The sequence below is a fragment of the Suricata suricatta genome, chromosome 14 (genome assembly GCF_006229205.1).
Source record: "Suricata suricatta isolate VVHF042 chromosome 14, meerkat_22Aug2017_6uvM2_HiC, whole genome shotgun sequence".
NCBI classification, from domain to species: domain Eukaryota; kingdom Metazoa; phylum Chordata; class Mammalia; order Carnivora; family Herpestidae; genus Suricata; species Suricata suricatta.
In genome coordinates this window covers 59424113-59430897 of record NC_043713.1, presented here as the reverse complement: position 1 = coordinate 59430897, position 6785 = coordinate 59424113, and the positions used below count along the sequence as shown (strand labels likewise).

The 6785-nt window shown below is 47.9% G+C and overlaps 1 protein-coding gene across 1 annotated transcript in view; it reads right to left on the bottom strand.

Moving 5' to 3' along the window:
- Positions 1-6785, bottom strand: part of IMPA2 (inositol monophosphatase 2) — a 41269-nt gene that overhangs the window by 33826 nt on the left and 658 nt on the right. The window lies entirely within an intron of this gene.

The following is a 6785-nucleotide window of genomic DNA, read 5'->3' as shown; positions in this document are numbered from 1 at the left end:
GGGGGGGGGGGGGGGGGGGGGGGGGGGGGGGGGGGGGGGGGGGGGGGGGCGCTCCAATGCCCGTTGCATGCTGAGTGCACCACCCAGGTAGCCCAAACACTGCTGGGACAGAGGACACAGAGATCCTGAAACTGGCTTAGCTACAAGGATGTGACACCACACTCAGCTGAATTCTTCCCCCATCTCCCATGGGAGAAAGATGTGAGCCCGCCAGCCTTCAGTTCCAGCCTGATGAGGCTGAGAGACAGGGAGGAGTCTCTTTTGGATACAAAAGCCCCCTTCTCTCTAAACCTCAGGCTAGCTGGAAGAGTCAGCCCCCTACTCCTAGGGCTGGAGAGTGGGGTGGATGGATCTGAAACTCACTAGCAACGTTTCCATCCTCTGGCTAAATGGTAAGATTTCAGCCTACTCTCCCCCCAGCTCCAGACTATAATCTCCACTAAGGAGTGCTCCATCTGGGTTATTAGCAAGCAAATATCTCAGGGCCACAGGGACTGACTGACCTTCACGTGGGAGTGACACCAGCCTTTGCTTCCATCCCTTTAGTATGATGTGGGATTTCACGAACTCCTCCTGCCAGCGCAGACGCAAATGCCTCTGAAACAAAATGCTCTCTCTTACCCCCCCACCCCAGCTTCTGTTAGCAAAATGGGCATAAGAAACATGCCTCTTTCCTTACAACAGCATACAAGGAAAATGGCAGTTGGCCTCACACACAGGGTCAGGGAGGGGTGGGACCAGGGCACTTGAGCCACAGGTGCCCCACAGAGGGCAGCTGCTACTCTACGTTTGCCAGTTGTCTCTCAGCAGTTCTGTCTTGGCTGAGGTTTCAAATGTTGGCAAAAGTTTTACAATTGTTAAGTGTGGGCTGACTCCCCACCCTGTGGAGGTAATCAGGAACAGGAGGCCTGGACCTGGGGCACAACATGCTGCCAGGGGCCAAGGGGAAGTGGGGGACCCAAGGCGGGAAGTGGGGAAGCCACCACCTACCACCTCCGTTCCTCCAGAGCCCAGGTGAGAGAGGAGCAGGGAGTTTCTTCTGAAAGAAATAAGTGACCCAAGACCTCCACATACTGACATCTGGGAATCTCCCAGAGAAAATCCAGGAGCTTGACTTGGGATCAGCCTAAGGTGGAGTCCATGGCCTTTAAACCCCATCCCAGGCCATGAGCTCCCAGATTGGTGTCTCCACCCTCAACCTCACCCGAACTCTGGAACAAACTCCGACACCTCCACTTAGAAATCTACTGGCAATTCAAGCTAGACGTGCTCGAAACACACTTGACTTCCACTTCCAAACCTGTTCCTCCTGCCCTTTCCCCATCTTGGGAGATGGCAAATCCATTCAACCAGTTTTGCAGGCCCAAACCCTGGAAGGCATCCCTGCCTTTTCTCTGGGTCTCATGCTCTGCCTCCATCCAACAGCAAGCCTGGCAATTCAGCCTTTGAAATGCATCTGTTTTACCCCCTTCTTCACTACAGCCCAGTCATTCCACCCTCATTTCTCACTTGGACTCTGTGAACAGCTTCCTATCACCCTGTAGGGCCCCATACAGCAGCCATGGTGAGCTCCCTATCGCCCTGCAGGGCCCCACACAGGACTGCCCATAATCTCATTATCATACTCAGAGTAAAGGTACAGTCCTTTCCAGAATTACTCAATAAATATTTGTTCAGTGGATGAACACATTTGTAATCAGCATTTTAGTGCCACCATTGTGAAAACAAGAGATAACCAAGAAGCACATGAAAAGACACCTAGGTTCATTAGTCATAAGGGACATGCAAATTAAAGCAATGAAATACCACCTCAAACCCATCAGACTGGCTGCCATGGAAAAGACAGACAATACCAAGTGTTGTCCAAGGCGTGGAGCAGCAGGAACCCTCACCTGCGCTGATAGGAGTGTAAATTGGTACATCCACTGTAGAAAACCACCTGGCGGAATTTCACACCTGATGACACAGTAATTATTTCACTCCTATTACGAAAATACCCCCAGCCGAAAGGCATACATACGAAACGAAAAGACACAGGCAAGAATGTTTATAGCAACATTATCCATAACTCCAAACTGGACATCATCCAAAGTTTCCTCAAGAGTTGAATAAACAGTCATTTATTCACATAACAAAATGCAGCCCTGGTTCTCAAAGTGCTGTCTGCAGCCCAGAAGCATCAGATCAGCTGGGGACTTGGGGGAAATGCTAGTTTTCAGCCCTGCCTCTCACCTAGTGGGTCAGAAACTCTGAAGATGGGACTGAGTCTGTTTTTACAAGCCTTTTGGGTGACTCGGATGCACGAGACAGTGAAGACCATTTCTCTATAGCCATGACTCTGTGTAACAACCCTGAGGAGATCATTAAAAATTCTGTTGGGAAGTTCAAAGATGACTGTTGATGGATACGCAGAAAGCTAAGCAAATGAAAAAATACATTTTTTTTTAAAGGAAAAGACATGTTGCATGAGAAAGAAAATATGTAATACAAGTATAATATCCAACTCAACCGTGCATTACAATGGTATAGTCAACAGAATGTGAGCTTGGATGATGACGGAACCAACTGGGAAATGCAGCTTGCAACATAAATGCAGTACCTCAAACAGAACCAGAGTGAGCAGTGGAAGCCTGTGATTTAGAAGACATGTGTAAATATGAGAAAATTCCAAACAGTGACCTCTGAGGAAAAGGATGAGTGTGATAGCGGACAGGGCACTGCTTGTTTTCATAACAGTCCTTTCAGGGGTATTTCACTTACTAAATTCCCTGTGATATAACTGATAAAAATTAAAATCACATATCAAAAACAACACTGCGTTGGCAAAGCCAGCCAAACAAGAGGGTTATAATGAGTCAGAACCCATCAATGTGCGTCCTCTGTTCTGGGGAGCCAGAGGTGGACACAAGAGCGCCCACGTTCAGAGCACATTGCAGGGAAGGCACACCAACCAGACCAGAGACAACAAAGCTGGGAAGCAGCACAGGAACGAAGAGGAGAGTCACAGGGGAAGGTCCGTGAAGGAAAGGACTGAGGAGCATAAGAAAGGCAGGAAAATGCAATGTGTTTTGAAAACACCAAGTACTGGTAAGACCAGCTAGAGAGGATGGAGGTCTGGAGTACTGAGTGAGGGTGGTTCGTGGGCTTTTGTTGTCCCACCTCGTCCTGAGATTTTGTCACCAGTAAGCAGAGACGAATTTAATGGGAAACTAATGAAGCTGAGGATTCAAGACTCTGCCTTCCCTGAGGCTCTGCGAGGGACCTTAGCAAAGTGTTCACAGGATCACACATGAACACCTTTTCTAAGTCTGCAAGAGTCAGCTATTCTAACTGCAGATACGACCACTATCTCCTTCCACTGTGACCTCCATTATATTTTGTGTCAGGTGGCACTGGAGTGGGCACAGGCATTTTTGGCTAGAAGCAAGTTGAATGGAAATGAAATTTAATCTGGGTTTGATGGAATATGTCTGCCGGGTTTGCAGTCACATGTGTCTGTAACTTATTATTAGCCACCCTGTGTAGGAATGGCTTCCAGAAATGCTTCTACTGTCCACCACGGCGAATGGCTTGGCATGGTGACATAAAGGGCAGGGGCAGGGCCAGAGGAGCGCGTGGGCACGCATAGCGGCAATCGGCACATGGGACCATGGAAAGAAATAAGCAACCACATGGAACTAGAAGCTAGTCTGCAGAAAATTCTTCCGTATCTTCTTACAACATATTTTTAAAAAATGACAGATTCCCAAATTTGAGAGCAATTCTAAAAATTTATATAATCCTACCCATAATAAGTTGGAAGACTAAATAAACTTTTCTAAACTATCCGTAATCAATTTGTCAGTCATGCTACCAGAAAGCCCGAACTTCTATTGGCTCCACAGAAAGTACTACAAAATCATAGTCATTTGAAGGCACAAAGAGCATGAGGTCAAAAATGTAAGAAAAATATTACAGAATATTGAGAAGCAGCTAATTATTTTTATGTATCTTGTTATATTTGTTAGCATCTTAAAACTTATACCGTTGTGATTTTTCTTATTCTAAGCAGTGTTTATACCTCATTTTGAATTTGTAATTTTGTATCTTTTTCTTAAAAAGGGCTCCTAAATTGTCTGAGTTTCAGGACCAAACAAGACCCGGACCTGCCCCTATGGGACAATTAAAAAAGTAGTTTTCTAAGATACTTTTGTTCACACATCAAAGCTGACAAACACCCATTGTGATTAACATTATTATTTGTATTTGTGGTGGAGATAACTGAGGGAGTGAAGTCACTCCCCTCCCCAAAGCCCAGCAGCCTGGTGGCAGGTGGGGGAGAGGGGGTGTGGGGCGGGTCACTGGGGCTACTGAAGTAGCACCAGCTTGGGTGACGGGGCCCAGCAGGAATGGCTGATGCAGAGGCAAGAAAGGGAGGAGGAGGAGACCAGGAGGCCTGGGTGGAGAGGGCAGCCAGCCCTTTGGGGTAGGTTACTTTTGTGGAGACCTCTCAGGATGGGGCAAAGGGAGGTGGCAGCAAAGTGTGTAGGACTGCCCTGACCCAAACCAACATCTGAAAGATGAGGGGCAGTGACATTTATCTCTTGAGAGGCCCTCCCCCACCCCCCCTCAATACGTATAGAACTACATAGAGTATGTGAACATCTATAGCATGTATTTCAGCATAAAGAACCCAGACTTGGGAATTCAGCACACAGAACAGTCTTGTGAGAAACTAAGAGGAGCTAACTTACAATAGAACGTTGGGTACTGGTGAGGGGGTGGGCATGTTGGGCCACAAGGCCACTGCAACTGTGCCAAATACTCCATTAGCTAAGGAGGATTCAGAAAAGGATCACCTTTTCAACCCTCTTTGGGCTCTCTGGCTAAAGGCCAGATTTTTTCCAATCAGCACCCCATTCCTATGAAAATGTTAATAAGACAATCTGTCCCACTTCACATAGGTTGCAGTGACCTTGTGTGGCTTCTGTTTGTTCCAGCCATAGACCATTCCGGCCACTCTCTCCCCTCCACTGCCCGGCAGGCAGGAAGCATCGCATAATGCCCAAGAGGGAGCCCAGAATCCTGGGCTCCCTGACCGGACTCCTAATGGCAGAATCTTTATTTTACCCCTCCCCCACTCTCAAAAAAAGTTTTTTGTTATTGGCAAGTTGTTAAAACTTAAGATACCTCTTAATAGGATCCTTAGAATTGTGCCTACCATACTGCAAGTTCTATATAAGCATCCCTTCAAATAAAACAAATGTTTTAAAAACCCTTCTGTTTTTTCAGGGATCTATATTTGAAAACCCATAAAACTCATAACAATTCACCAGGGTTTACACAGTAGTGTCCAAATCCTAAACTGGCTTTTCCTCAAAGCTTCAAGGAAGAAGAGTTTTATGGTGGAATGTAAAAGTTGCTAAATATCCTGATGATGCTCATTCTGGAAAGGAAGTGAGGGGCCTGGGAGGGAGGGAGCCAGTGCTCCCCGTACCCAGAGGATGTGCTTTCCAGGAAGAATGCTTGTCCTGCAGCTAAAAAATGCAGCATTCTAGCACTTAATGTGTGGGGTCCTCCCTTCGCTCGAGGAAGGAGGCAGAGTCAAAGGATGAAGTCTCACAACCCACCTTTTAAGTCATGCCTTCCCTACAGGCTGAATCCTGCATCTTTAACACCACAGAGGGAGGGGCCCTCCGACACAAAATGTGTCTACTTGGTGTTGAAATTAACTTTTAAAGAGGATTAGAGGATTCACACCAAGTTGAAGCACTATCCACGGTGCAGGTGACCACTCGGTTGGAACTCAGGCTTGGGAACAGCCTGACCTTAACACCTAAGGAAAACCAGCGGCGCTTTTTCATACTGCTAGACCGGAAAAAGAAAGTGCTGTTTGGATCTAAAAAGTCAATCTGCTCCCCCTGCTACTTCTGTCCACCTTCACCCTCCAATCACCAAAACACAATCATGTACCTTAACAAGCCAGGCAGGCATAAGCCACTTTCCCACTCGGTCTAACCCGACCCTGGCTGACCCTGGCCGTCCTGGGAGAACCAACACCGTTCATTCACACTGCACAGGGACTTCAACCTACAATGTGTCAGGCATCGCGCTTCGGGGACAGAGGAAAACGTGGGGAACCGAGACGCAAAAATGAAAGTGAGAAAACAGTAGCTGCGCTCTCTTTTCAAATTCAAGCGGCAGATTCTTTTTAGCTCTGCTGCTAGATTTTTTTTTCATCCTTCTTCTGGTCAGCGTTAACAAGTTCCTCCAAACACTGAATGGAACCACTTTTGGGCTGTTGGGTCGAAGTAGGTATAGATTTAGGTTGCTTGAAGAAAGACAATCAAACCGCAAGCGTGCCAGATCGCCGAAGGCTGGGGCTTAAACCTGGAGGCCACCACACCCACGTCCTGGTCGCAAGATCTATTCAAAGGTCCACACAAACAAACAGCTGCGGCGGTCAAGCCTGGGAGGGCTTTTTAAATCTTAGGGCTGATTTGCATAGCCAATATACTCTAACCAACTCTCTCCAACGCAAAGGTCAAGTCACCTACAGTTAGACACTCAACACGGCCAAAGGAGAGGGGCCGTGTCAGGCACGCTTCATAGGTGGCCGCCCCCGCCACGGGAGAAAGGTGCTCACCTCGCCCGGCTCCTGGGATGGAGAAGGGAAAGGGACGGTGTGTGCAGTAAACCAACACAAAGACTTCTTTCACCATATCGCGCCGGAGCACCCTCGGTCCGCGGATACCAGACGCCCACCGCTCGAGGTCCGGCCGCGCCAGACCCACTCCGCGCGCGCG